The 15,023-nt window shown below is 36.4% G+C and overlaps 1 long non-coding RNA gene across 1 annotated transcript; it reads right to left on the reverse strand.

Moving 5' to 3' along the window:
* Window positions 1–2,559: 2,559 nt before the first annotated feature.
* On the reverse strand, window positions 2,560–4,613 carry LOC140885492 (uncharacterized). The gene is made up of 3 exons (XR_012150964.1): window positions 4,059–4,613; window positions 3,882–3,970; window positions 2,560–3,352 (listed from the first exon to the last, which is right to left on the reverse strand). It is a non-coding gene; the product is annotated as an uncharacterized lncRNA (long non-coding RNA).
* Window positions 4,614–15,023: the final 10,410 nt, after the last annotated feature.

The raw sequence follows: 15,023 nt of genomic DNA on the forward strand, positions 1-15,023 counted from the left end.
GATTATTTAATTTGAGAATATTTAGAATTTTAATTAAATTCTTATATTCTTAAATTATTTAGGATTGAAAATGAATTAAATCGCTTGTCCGGGGACTGATTTGCAATTATGCACAAGTTTAGGGGCCAAAGTGAAATTTTCCTTGCAAGTGGGAAATCACACGTGTGAGTTGTATATTATGAGGTATAATGGATAAATGATATAGATTTTCAACAGCCACAATCGAGAGATCAGATTTCTGAAGCTAAACTTCATCTTCCAACTCCGATATCTCTTGCTCCGGTTGTCCGATTTCAATTCCGAAAATAGTGTTGCGATCCTTGAGACGAGAGCTTCGATTAAACATAATTATTTTTATACGTTCAGTATGTTTTTAAGGTTGGAAGTTGGGAGAATTCAAAAATGATTGTGGATATGTGTTCTTGCGATTATATGAATTGTTATATCGCAACCGAATCGAAGAACGGATATTGTATGTATGTCTTATGATTTCCAGCCATGAGTTTGAACCCTTTCACTTTGATATGATGAGAATTTTATGATATATGTTGGATATGAGATATATATGATGTTGGTTATGAATTCGATATTGTTTCGGTTACCGGTTTTATTCCGTTATGTCGTCGGTTGCCATTGCTATGATTTTCAGAAGTTATCTTCGATGCTATACTACTGATGTAGCTGATATATGATGTATTATGGCTCATATGAGGTGTAGATGAAACATATTTGAATTATAAAGTTGATAGCAATGAATTACGGTTGCCGAAGTTTTACCGTCATGCCGTTTAGTCAAGAATTGGCTAGTATTGAATTATTTGTGATTGAGATGAGTTTGAATTGAGTTCTTGCCGATATAAATGGCTTTTAAACACTTCATTTCAGATTAGGAATGAAGGCTATTGAACTTGAGAAATTTAATTTCGAATCGGCCAAGAATTGAGCACAGTTTGTAACTTGTTTTGCTTTGAAGTTTATGATGTGATTGAACAGATTTTTATGTGAGTTCGTAGCTGATATAAATAGCTTGATATGCTATATTTCAGATTTGTAAAGAAACGATTCGGACTTGAGACTTTAGATTTTGGGAAACGAGATCGAATAGCTCATGGATGGAGTTATTTCACTTGAAGATTGAAGGAGAAACTTGAGCAGATTTGATTGCTATTCTTCGATGTAGATTGTTCAGATTTGAAGCAACTACGACTCAACGAAACGAAAGGTATAAGATGACATTGAGAGTCAGGGATTTAGATACTCGAGAATGATGATTCTTGAGTTATCCCGAACAAATCACATACTTGATTATATTTTATTATTGATTTAGAATTTGATGTTGTCGATCCATTTCAGGTAGTGGATCTTTATTGCTTATGATATGATATGATTTGATATTGAATTGATTCTCATGCCAAGGTCAGATGGACCTTATTTTTTAGTCTGATGAGACGACGATAGATGGATATTCATGTCAAGATCGGATACGAATCTTGATGGCAGTGATTTGATATGAATCAATTCTTGATAGCACGCTATATAAATCTTTTGATTTGAAGTATTGATTTGAAGTTTTGATTGATATGTTTTGAATTGATATATGCGATATATTACTCTATCCTTGAATTGAAATGGTTAGAGTTGACATGTTTATATTTTAATGCATGTATATGTCGTTTATACTGGAAATTATATTTTCACCGGAGTTTATCCGGCTATTTTCTTATTTTGTATGTGTGCATGACAAAAGGTGGGGCAGAAGCTAGTCGGAGATGACATTGATAGCTCGGGAGAGAGTTTTAGCACGTGGTGTCTCGGGTTTATAGCTAAAAGGTTGTACTTAGTTCTGTCGAGCATGTTAGAAAACACTTAATCTTTGATAGTTGGAAAACATGTTGGATAACTTGTAATAGTTCAATGTTTTATTGGATTTAAAGCTTCTATTTGATGTAATGCATGCTTGTAAACTTGATTAGGATTTGGTTTAAATGATTATGCATGTTGTGGACTTATTTTAGACTTGATAAATCATGAATTGAAAGGATGAAAGGATCAAAGTTTTGCTACAGAAGAACATGGCATGATTCTGCCCAGACAGCGATCGATCCGTTGTTTTTGACAGACTGAGCGCATCCCTGATTTTTGGCCTGCTGTTTTGAGGAAAAACAGGGGCGCTCGATCGGCGGTTTTTAACCGACCGAGCGTACCCATGTTTGTAAAAAAAATTTTGTTCTATTTATCTTTGATCCTTTGTTCATTAATCATGTTTAGTGATTAATTGCCCCAAGATTTGATTAGCAACACGAGGCCCCACAGATCTGGTCTAGCTTGCCTTAGTATATGAGGTACGGAAGTATTATTCGAGATATCCAGATTGAGTATGCATGTATTATGTGTTTGCATGTATTATGTGATTGCATGATTTATATGATACAACATGTAGCGACCCGCTCCCGTGATCGCCTACTAATCAAGAGCTTATGCATGCATTTAACTTAAATAAATTATAATCAAAATTAAACAGCGGAATCCATAAATAAGTTACAATCCTAAGAAAGGAATATGTAAACACTTAAGTTATACAACCAAATTGAAATAATCTTCGGTACTCAATTTGGTAAGGTACATGCCAAAACATAATAGAAATAAATAACTCCACTGCAATCACATGCAGTCTATGCCCTTCCAGAACCGCCTGCATCATCAGTCCTCAAACCTGCCCCATGAAATAGGGTGTCTCCAAAATAATACGAGACGTGAGCATAAAACGCTAGCACGAGAGTATGAGTATACAAATATTATATATGTGCATGCATGCAAATGATATAGGTATCAATACACAAGGTCAAGAATATCTTATCAAGAACAAACTTGGGCCCTGGTATGTGCCACGCTGAGCCATCGCTACAGGAGGTGACCAACATACCTAGGACCCCTGATGGTGACCTAACACAAATACACATTTCCAACCAAATATCAGTGACATAACACGAGCTCCTATGTCCAAATGATTTTGATGACCTAACACGTGTCTATGTGTCCAACCATCTACTGACAGGATATCATAATACAGGATATCTCAAGGATTAAGGCTTAATATGTTCATGTATGCAACATACAGTCATGCCATGTTGTATATAAAGGCATATAAAACATGAAATCACATAAACCATGCAAATACATAATACATGCATACTCAATCTGGATATCTCGAATAATACTTACGTACCTTAAATCGAAATCGCTACCGATTTCACCAACCGCGCTATTTTCTCCGCCTAGACTCCCGAATCACCCTAGGCTTCAAATATGTGAAATAAACTTGGGAAAACACTTGTCACCCTAGATACACCCTCTGGTCATCCCCATTAATGGTGAGGAACAACATGCAAAAGTACAAATAATCACACTTAGCCATGCATGATACCAATGACTCAAACTAGAGCAAAACCAAACCATGTTTTAACTTTTGCCTTAAATCATCTTAGTCCACTTAATCATGCAAAACCAGTAAGGTGTCCATCATCAAGACTTCAAAATTTGTGTGTTTAACACATCATTCCATGATATTTGTGGTTTTCAAGTTCTAGGATTCACAATTGTCCAACACAAGTTGAAAGAACACCATGGCTCAAACTCACACCCCATGGCCGAACCCTTGTCTCATCTAGGGGTGGTTGGCCGAACCCATAGTGGTTCCAAATCTGGTGTTTCACTTGTTTTTAGTTATGTTGAATGATGGTGCAAGCTTGAACCCAAGTTTGATAGATTCAAGTGATGCAAACACCTTGAAATCACGATTTTAACCAAGTTAGCTTGAGAAATCCATAACCTCATTTCTTTATGTATACTCATACATGTTTAGAGGTAAAATATGTCCTTACCAAGGCAACACACTGCCGTTGAATATATGGTGACATCCGTGTACTCCTAGGATCCAAATGAGGAATCCAAGCTCAACTCCACTTGTTCACTAGTTTGCATCAAAACCAATTTTTATGGTTAGATCTTCAAGCATCTATATGTCAAGGATTAAAGAATATACTAGTTCATTTCCTTACCTTGTTCAAGCACCAAATATCTTGATTTATGAAGGTTACAAGGTGGTAAAGAATGGTGATAGCGGATCCTCTCTACTAGCTCCAATAAAGTGTTTTGACTCCAAACACAAGTTGGCTAGTTACAAGCCTTTTATTCTCTTGGTTCAAGCTTGATGTGCTAGGCTTCTTTCAAATATTTATTATCTTTAAACGATACTACATGATGAGCATAACCAAGCCTCTGGTTATCCATGCTAAGCTCAAGAAACAACATGACAAAGAAGAAGATGCACTTACTCAAGCTTAGTCATGCTCTCCTTACTCTAGAGCTCTCTTTAGTAGCTTGTTTGAATTGGTTCCTTCAAGAACCAGTCTTAGAAATTCCTCACTCATAAAGTACTCTAAAAGAGGATTGAAATGAAGTGATCAAACCAATTTTATGAGCTTGGGAAGGTAGAGGCCGAAATCTTTGAAGATTATTGCTCCAAGTGATGCCTTGTGGTGTATTTGTGTTGTTTGCTTGGAGTTTGATCTCCCAACCCTATGGCCGACCCTTACACCTTATAAACACGCTTAGAATTGATGGAAATGAAGTGAGAAAGATTGTTTTGGTCGTGGTAATCATTAGGGCCAAGTATTCTCTCAAGAGCTCAAGAACATGGTATATGAAGTCGGGAATATGATTGAGTGTATGGAATATGCAAATGGCCGATACATGCCTTGTAATTACTCCAATATTTACACTTTAAAACACATGGAAAGTGACTTGACACCTACACCTCATACCATCAGATTTATGAGATATTTGGACACTACATGTGCTAGTGTTTCAATACAAAACAAGCCCACATGCTAGCCTTTAATATTTAATTCCTTGCATGTGTTAGTATTTCAAGTATATTATGTGTATGCTTGTCTTATTTTGCCATGAAACTCACGTGAAGTAGGTAATGTTTAGATGTACATGTCAATTCCATTTGCATGCATTTGTATTCCATGTGCATTTGAGTTTGCATTTGTATGTCATCTTGTCACCTTTGCATGCATGACATTCAAGTTGAAATATAATCAATGAATGGCTTTATTTTATTAATGCATGCCATCAACTTGCATGACATTAATCATATATTAAGGATAATAACTTGTACTTAGTGTATCTTGTTCTTTAATATAATCCTTAATCATTACTAAAATGATTATGATCTAGGGTCACTACAGAGCATGTCATGTGATAAGTGCATTTTGTGTGCATTATTTTATGTAATTTTTATGTCTAATTTGCATTCATTAATATTATTTTAATTTGTGTTTTCATGAGTTTTACTTATGATTTGTTGCATGCGTGTGTATTTCACTCTCCGGGTAAATTTTGCAGGAAAATGGATTTTTGAAGAATGAATTACGGAGCAGCCATGATTCAAAATTCATTTTTTATTTTAGAGATTTCAAAATCCAATATTCACTGTTCACAATGAATTTCTAGATATTTTAAAGCTTCTGTCAAAATTTCAGCTCGATCCGACGGTTAGAACTTAAGTTATGAATTTTCAAAAATGTCGCGCACTTGAAGAACAGGATGCGCCCGAGATGCAATTTATTGCAGCTCGAGCGCTCACTCGCAAAAATGCACAGAAGGTGGGCAGAAACCCAGCACCCTAGCGGTAGAAAAGAGGGTGAAGAACGTGAAGAACTCAAGGAAGAACAACAACCGAAGAGAAGCGATTTTCTTCTTTTCTCCTTAGATTACTTTCTTTTGTTGGGATTTAGGGGATCCTACCCCCAAAAATATGTTTTGATTTATTCTTGAAGATTGAATTTGGTTTTTAAGAATTCTTGATTATATTATTATTTTTATTGCAATTTTGGAGATTGATCAACTTCGAATTGATTTTATGTGTTATAATTGATACCGAGAGGAGATTTTATGACATGATAGGGTAATATAATCCATGGATCTACAACTTGCATAGAGATATGAGGTTGGATACATGTTGATAGTCATAGTCCATCAGGTCGAAAGCTAGAGGATTCCATAAATCGTTAATGCAATTGCAATTGTTAAATAACGCAAGGAGACTTAGTTATTACAATTCGTTAATTAGATTAATATAGCTCGAGAGAGTATATTGATAGATTAGGAAATTCCGTCAAAAGCATGACTTGAGAATTAAAATCAAATCATTAGAGAATAAAAGGGGTAGGTGAACCGAGATCCTAACAATTGTTTATTTATTTTTTGAACTTAATTTATTTGTTTTGCTTTTATTCCATCTTTTTATTTTAGTTTATTAATTTATTTTCTTTATCGTTTTAATTAACTAAAGAATTATACTTGAGGTAAATTTGTCAAACATCAATCTCTGTGGGACGATACTCGTACTCATGTACACTATATTATTATTTGACTCGTGTACTTGCGATTTATTCGAGCTTAATTGATAGATATATTTGAGTTTATTTTCATGGTAGTATTTTCTCGACCATCATGACTGTATGTTGCATACATGAGCATATTGATCTCATATCTTTGAGATATCCTGTAGTAGGGCGTTCTCCCTACGAGTTGTGGATGGTTAGATACGTAAGTCTGGTGTCAGGTCACCATTATGGTTGAACACTTGTACTAATATCAGGTCACCATTATCCACTGGGTATATGAGTCACCTCCTGATGCGACGACGCAGCGTGCTATATACCCTGGGCCCGGTCTATGAGCTTGTTTCTTGACATGAGTGTCTTGGTACCCAGTTCACTTGCATACATGCACGTATAATACCGTATACTCATACTCTCGTACTGAGCATTTTATGCTCACGTTCCGTACTTTGTTTCTGGACACCCTATTCCATGGGGCAGGTCTGCGGTTGGATGAGGCGAATGGTTCCAGGAGGGCTTAGGCGACTGATGACCAGCAGAGATGTTTGTCTAAGCTTTTGATTATAATGTATTCGGGTTGATACATTTTGGATTTCGATATGGTTGTATAATAATTATGTTTTCTTGAGAATTTTTATGGATTTCGCTGTTATTTTTGATTATTTGTTTTAAGTATTAAATGCATGCTTAAGCTTTTGATTAGTAGGTGATCTGAAACAGTGGGTGCCCGGTGAGCCAACTTGTGGCTAAGGGCTTTTATGACTCTATGTATAAACAATCTTTTGTTTAATATAATTTACACTTTTATAATGGCGTTTACTTTATCTTTTATCATATTATTATGTTGTGACATACTATAAGATGTTTAGATGAAGACCTTGAATATACTATAGTGTATGTAAGATGTGGTGGCACATGGGGATGGCTATCATGAAACACATCTTATAGTCACTGTATATTCTAAACAGTTCCTAGTCGATTGAGCCGTCCGTTAATGAGGATAAGGATCGCTCGAGATTGAGACTAGCATTTGCGATGCCGAGTACCACGTTTCATTGGTATGGAACATAGAGATGTTCAAAGCATGCAAATGGATATTCATACGATGAATGATCAAACTACCCTATCCGGACTTTCCAAGTGGTTATCACTTATCGAGTGGATAAAGTCCGCGGTTTTGGTTGTACACCATTAGTCCTTACTACTTGAAATATCATTGAGACTCTATATGCTAGTACTGTACTTTGACTCATTTACCGACTCTATTGGGGTCATCAGGTGTCGGGATTGGGTGCAGTTACGACACATATAGGAGTCGATGCTTTGTTGTCAAGGATTCACCACATACTTGCTAGTGTGGATATCCTATGCAATCTGAGGAGATATTAGTGTGACGAATCTCTGGCCAGAGTACATGATGTGTTTTAAGAAATGGTTTCTTAGTAGCACATGCGATGTCACTATTTGATCTTCAAGATGCATTGCATAGTTATCTAATCTCGAACGACTCTCGATTTACCAATAGTTGTTGATTCGATCGGGATATATGGATGAAGGGACCGTACTGTACGCTAACCAAAATCTATTGGTTCTTGCAGGCACTATCAGTGATACCTAGGGAATCATGGGGCGATGTTGCTAGGCGCTCTTACCATGATTCGATGGGCAAGTCGGAAATTATTGTTCCGAGTCACAAGAAGTTGTGAGCCCACGGCTAGCTGTATCCCTGAACCATTGAGGGTCACACAAGTAATGGATTTTTAATCCCCGTTGAGATAATTAAATTTAAAGATTTAAATTTAGTGAATAAAGAAGTGGGACTTCTTATTTAAGAGTAGAGGGAGTAAGATTTCCTAAAATGACATAGGGATGGGCATTTTTGGAAACCACTGAATTCGGATTCTATAAAATTTATCTTGACTCTAAAAGATGCAGAAATGGTTTCTGTGTACATTGGTGAAATTGGTTTATCAATCTGAGTCACGATGAATTTTATATTAATTTCTGAACATGCGGGCTTTGCTTGTCAGGCTTGAACTTATGACTAATGGGCCCTAAGCTGTTAGCAGCCCACATTATAAATAAGTTATTGCAGTACAGAAATTATACAACAGAGGTCACAAAATTTTCGAAAACCCTAGCTGTTTTCTCTCTAGTGGCTGTCGCCCCTCTCCTCTCTCTGTCAGAAAATCCAGCCTGTGAATTTTGAATTTGCAGTCTGGTTTAACGGATCAAATTCGTTAATTCTCTTCGTAGAAAATTCTGATAGATTTTCTAGTGCAATCTATCAGAGGGATTAAACTTCTGTTCGTGGACCTGATTGAAGAATTGTTCGTCCATCAGTTCCTGGGATATACAACAAGAGCAGAGTAATCTGTTGGTGTCCATAATCTCGTTTCGAGATTTCAAGGTAAAAATTTAATTGTTATTTAATTTTTACACGCACAATTTAATCGTAAAGTTTTGATACCCATGATATGGAATCGTTCCATATAAAAATTTAAAACTTCCGCTGCACCGGGTATCAATTCTGATTGATCTGAACACAGTTTTCCAACAGTGGTATCAGAGCCAGGTTGCTCAGATCAAGCGATTAAATTAATCAATTGTACAAAAATTTTTAAGCCCCGGTTTTTGAAAAAAAACAAATTTTTAAAATTAAATTTTTGACGGGCAAAACACGAGCAGCGATGGTCGCTGCCCGGGATCGTCCCGGGCGGCCCGGGAAAATTAATTTTTTATTTTAATTAAAATTTTAATATGTTAAAATTCTATTTTTTTGGTCCGATCGAAAATTGTTTTTGATTGGTCCACGAGGCGTCGGATCGAATTGTTCGAGTCCGAAAATTTTAAAATTGATTTTTGGATAAATTTGAATTTTTGGAAAATTTATAGATTTTATCCGTTAAATCAGATTTTATGAAATTAATTATTTTTGGTACAATTGATGATAAGATATGATCTTATGGAAATATTGAGTAAAATATGATTTTATGTATAAAATTGGATTTTATATGTAAAATATGATTTTATTTGATAAAAAGATAAAATATGATTTTGTATGTAAAATAAGATTTTACATATGGAATATGATTTTATCCTTTTTAATTTAATTGCCATTGCATGTTATCCAATAAATTAATTTTGAATTAAATATTATTGGATAAGGATGATCGATTGCCATGACCAATTTTGTAGGTGTATGTTAGGAAATTTACATTTGTTTTTATTGTTGTTGGATTTATTAATGGGCCTGGTTTATGGCCCAATATGAATTGTCATACGTAATAAAAGTGGGCCTGGTTTATGGCCCGTTCCCACCCCTTAAAATGTATCCCCTACTTGTCATAGTTATTTATTGTAAATACATTATACTTAGTGGGAGATGAAGATTTGAAGACAAAGGTGGGCCCAGCAGACAATAAAGACTGAAGAAATGTAAATTGGAAGCTCAATGTAATAGGATTGCATTGCATACTTGCATATTACCTAGGATTGGACTTAGACTCGTGATTGGCAACCACGGGTCGATTAGAAATGGAATCGATCATCCTATATAATATATGATATTATCGTTGTATGCATGTTTTAGACTAAATTGTATGAATCACGCAAGCATACAAATTTTAAATGATGAGAAAAATTTTCAAAATTAAAATCTCTCATTTTAAATATGATTTAAAATTGATATCAAGATTAAAAAGAAATTTAAATATTGTTTAAATGTTCCTACCTTCCATCAACGATCAATGTATGAGATGCTACCCGCGGATACGGTTCGGCTCATATTATTGGGGGGGCCCGTTCGTCGGAAAGCTGTACATTGGATCGACACATGTTGTAAGTTGGGTGGAACTCCCATGGGATCGGCTCATATTATTGGGGATCCACATGGCGACCGTCCATCACAACTTAATATTGATGGGTCATCTTGACGTGTCACAATAAACGGCGTCATATTATTGGGCCCTTATTGGACATGAGGTAAAAACGTGGAGGTTGATTTGGAAGCAATTGGGCTCTACCTTTTGAAAATTATGGTTGGCTGATATTATTCGGGACCATAGTTTGTCAATTGGACTCCATGTTCCCACTAAGGAAAACAGTTTCCCGTTTTCACTAGAGGGTAGTGAAATCGTTAAAATAGTGGGAGTGAGATTCATAAAATAATTTTCGCCTATTTTATGTCTTAGTAAATTAATTAAACAATCACTGATTATTGTCTGTTTCTTTTCAGTATTTCATTAAGATGAATTCGCGCAATCCACTATTCTCTATTCTCGAACAAAATAAACTGACTGGCGCAAACTATACGGAATGGTTCCGTAAGTTGAAGATTGTCTTGACCTCGGAGAAGATGCTCTACATGTTAGAAAAATCTCCTCCGAAGGAAGCACCAGCTGATATAAGTCCGGAAGAGTTGGCCAAACTTGATATATGGTGGGACCATGATATCAAGGCCAAATGCTATATGCAAGTTTCGATGTCTGATGAACTCCAGAGGCGATTTGAGGATACCGTGAATGCTGCTGACATTCACGTACAACTCAAGGAACTTTTTGGGGCTCAATCGAGAGCTGAAAGGTTCGCTACTGTAAAAGAGTTAATGACGTGTCGCATGCGTGAAGGGACTTCGGTCCGTGATCATGGGGTACTAGTGATTTGGCTCATTCAGAAGTTGGTAACGCTTGATTTGGTATTGGAGCATGAACTCAATGTGGACTTATTACTTCTCTCTCTTCCTTCATCGTTTGACGGTTTTGTGGTGAATTTCAATATGAACAAGATAGAGGCCTCCCTTGAAGAGATGGTCAATATGCTTGTAACTTATGAAGCCACTTTAAAGAAGGATAAACCGGTTCTCTTGGTGGGCTCCTCTTCTTCTGCTAAGAAAGGGCCAAGTACAAAGGGTAAGAAACGTTCTGCCCCATCCAAGAAAACCGGATCCGAGAAGAAGAACAAGACAAAGGCTTCAAACATGGAAAAGTCCAAGGATGTTTGCCATCACTGCAGAAACCCGGTCATTGGAAACGTAACTGCAAGGAATATCTAGAGCAGTTGCGAACTGCGAAGGGTATGTTTTATATTGAAATAAATGTTTCACTTAATACTACTTCTTGTGTATTGGATACCGGATGTGGATCTCACATTTGCAATGATTTGCAGGTGATGACAAGAAGTCGCAAGCTTAGAATGGGTGAGACCCAGCTAAGGCTCGAAAATGGTTCTAGAGTTGAAGCCAAAGCTGTGGGAGACGTTTATTTAATTTTGCAGAACGATTTTAAGTTACTTTTGAGAGATGTTTTATTTGTTCCAGATTTGATTAAAAACATTATTTCTATTTCTATGCTTGATAGAGATGGTTTTTCTTGCAATTTTGTGAATGGGATTTGCAATATTTACAAGAATGAATGTTTGATTGAAAATGGACAACTTGAAAACGATCTATATAACTTAAAATTAAAAGACGTTCCAATAAATTATGTTGATAAACCGGTAACAACGAACAAAAGGAAAATCGATAGTCAAAACCCGGCAAACCTTTGGCATGCTAGGCTAGGTCATATTTCCTCAAGGAGGATGAACAAGCTAGTGGGAGAGGGCATGTTTGATATGTCTGATATTAACTCTCTACCTACTTGTGAGTCCTGCCTGAAAGGAAAAATGACTAAATCTCCTTTTAAGGAGAAACTTGAGCGTAGTCAAAATCTGTTGGATTTGATCCATACAGATGTTTGTGGTCCATTTAGAATTGGTACTCAATTTGGCCACACCTACTTCATTACCTTTACTGATGATTATTCTAGGTATGGGTATTTATATTTAATGAAATATAAGTCTGAAGCATTTGAAAAGTTCAAAGAATTCAAGGCTGAAGTAGAAAACAAGCTAGGTAAAAGTATTAAAGCACTTCGATCGGATCGAGGTGGAGAATACTTAAGTACCGAGTTTTTGGACTATCTGAAAGAGAATGAGATTCTCTCTCAGTGGACTCCTCCTATGACACCTCAGCTGAATGGTGTATCGGAGCGTTGTAATCGAACTTTGTTGGACATGGTTCGATCCATGATGAGCTTCACTGAGCTTCCACCTTCGTTTTGGGGCTACGCACTTGAAACGGCGGTGTTGTTGTTGAACAACGTCCACACCAAAGCAGTGGATAAAACACCATACGAGTTATGGAATGGCAAAGCTCCTAAGTATTCGTACTTGAGGATTTGGGGATGTCCTGCTTACGTGAAGCAGACAGTGGGAGATAAGTTGGATAGTCGATCCACCTTATATTATTTTGTAGGGTATCCGAAGAATTCAATCGAATATTATTTCTATCATCCTACTGAAACAAAAGTGTTTGTTTCAAGGAATGCCACCTTCTTGGAGAAGGAGTTCTTATTGGATAAGAAAGGCGAGATGATGGAACTCGAAGAAATTCGAGAAGAACCCAAGATACAAAATAATGATTGACCGCGTTAATCGGTGTGAATAAATTCAACTGGCAAGCGTACCAGGTCAAGTAATAATATAGTGGACAAAGGTCCAAGTGTCGAACCCACAGGGACTGTATAAAAATGATTACCAAAATAGATTTATTTCTACTTAATCTAGACTAATTAAAAAGGATGATTTCATATTTTATAAAAATTAATAAAATTGCAATAAAGATCAAATTAATTAAAACGCAGCTGGAAACTTTGGATTAACTTAAATTTGGAAAAGTTCGATCAAGGACTCACGTAGGTACCAGACAATTCATGTAACAAGCAGTAAATCTAAGATATCAGACTTAATCGTAATTCACGGGAATTTTTCTAATTTGTTTGAAGGACTATTTCTAGAACAATCAACCTATTCAAATATTGATGAACTAATCTTTCGTAATTCTAATCAAATTTGAATACATAAATTGCTGTGAAAATTCAGTAAAAACCTAAACCGCATAATGAAACCGAATTCTATTTCTAGTCAGTTTTACACTATGTTGATTATCGAAGTGATCAAAATCTAGACCTCCTCTGTCGACTTGGAATCGATTAACAAGCAAACAAATAACTGGCCAAGAAATTTGTAAGACAAATATAAATTCGATAATTAATAAATTCAAATCAAGTCTAAAAATCCCAAATAAACAAACGAGTTTTATACATAAATTGTCTGGCCCAATCACCTGGCCTTGATCGAAAAAGAAAAACTACTCACAATTCATAATTCAAAACCAAGTTTTAATCATGAATTGATAAAAGAAAAATAAAAGAAAAGAGAAAAGAAAAGAATTCTTCTCCCAAGCGTGTAGCCGTCTCTGCCTCCGTCTCCAACTCAGAAAAATTGTGGAACCCTTGTAAAATAATAAAAACTCCTATTTATAGTGTTTGGAAAGCCTTAAAAATTAATTTCCTAGTTGAAATATAATTTTCGGAATTTTCTGGCCCGTCAACACGCGCGCGTGCGCCTTGGAGTCCTCGCGCACGCGCTTCATTAAAATACAGAGACTCAGGTTTCCTCTCTCGCGCGCGCGAGATAACAGCTCGCCCGCGCGCGTTCTTCTCAAAATTCTCTGGAAATTTCTTCTGCGCGCGCGCGAGATAATGCCCTCGCGCGCGCGCGTTATTTAATTGTTGAACATGCGCAATAGCGCTGCTTCTTGCGCCAACCACGGCCATAAAGCGCGATAGCGCTAATTCTTGTGCTAACAACTTGTTTCTCAGCGCGTTAGCGCTTCTCCCATGCTTATCAGCGCCTAGACAAGGGCAAACGCGCAACAACTCTCATCATCAGCGCAACCTTCAACCTGCTCCGAGCGATAATTTTGAAAAATTCATATCTTGAGTTCTAGCCGTCGGATTGAGCTGAAATTTGGACTGCAGCTTCAAAACATCTTGAACTTCATTCTGACCGGTGGAGATTGGATTTGGATCTATCAAAATTAAATATGATTTTTAGATTAAGGCTGCTCCGTTATTCGCTCTTCAAAAATCTAATTTCCTACAAAATTAACCGGGGAAGTGAAATACACACATATGAACTAAAACACATAAAAACACATAAAAATAATATGAATGCACACAAAATAGACATAAAAATAACATGAAATAATGCATACAAAATGCACTTATCAACACCCCCATACTTAAACCTTGCTCGCCCTCGAGCAAGACATGCAAAAACAAAATGCAAACAAAAACATGAGTAAGGACAAGTCATGAATGTGCACAGCCTCTGAGAAGTTCAATCACAAAACTAAAAACACAGACATGCTCTCAACTTTTCATAATACACTTTCGGTTTTACGTAAACGTGTGTGTGTGAAATGTCATTCCAGTTTCATACAACTTAGACCGAATTCGTCTCAAATCTGCTTAGCAACCTATGACAAATTAGTGCAAGTTTCACTCTTCAAGTGCTCATTCCTTTCAACGACCTCTAGGCTAAACCCACCTCCCTTGAGATAATAAATTACACACCTCCGGATTTTGCATCCGGTATTGCTTTAGCCCCAATAATTACCCGCTGACTTAGCTACAACTGGATAGGATATGAAAAATCATTCTATTTTTTCTTTTTAATCCCCTCGTCTATAGGCCGGATGGAACATCAATCCCATTTAATCCGCAT

This window comes from Henckelia pumila, chromosome 2 (genome assembly GCF_033568475.1).
Source record: "Henckelia pumila isolate YLH828 chromosome 2, ASM3356847v2, whole genome shotgun sequence".
Classification (NCBI taxonomy): domain Eukaryota; kingdom Viridiplantae; phylum Streptophyta; class Magnoliopsida; order Lamiales; family Gesneriaceae; genus Henckelia; species Henckelia pumila.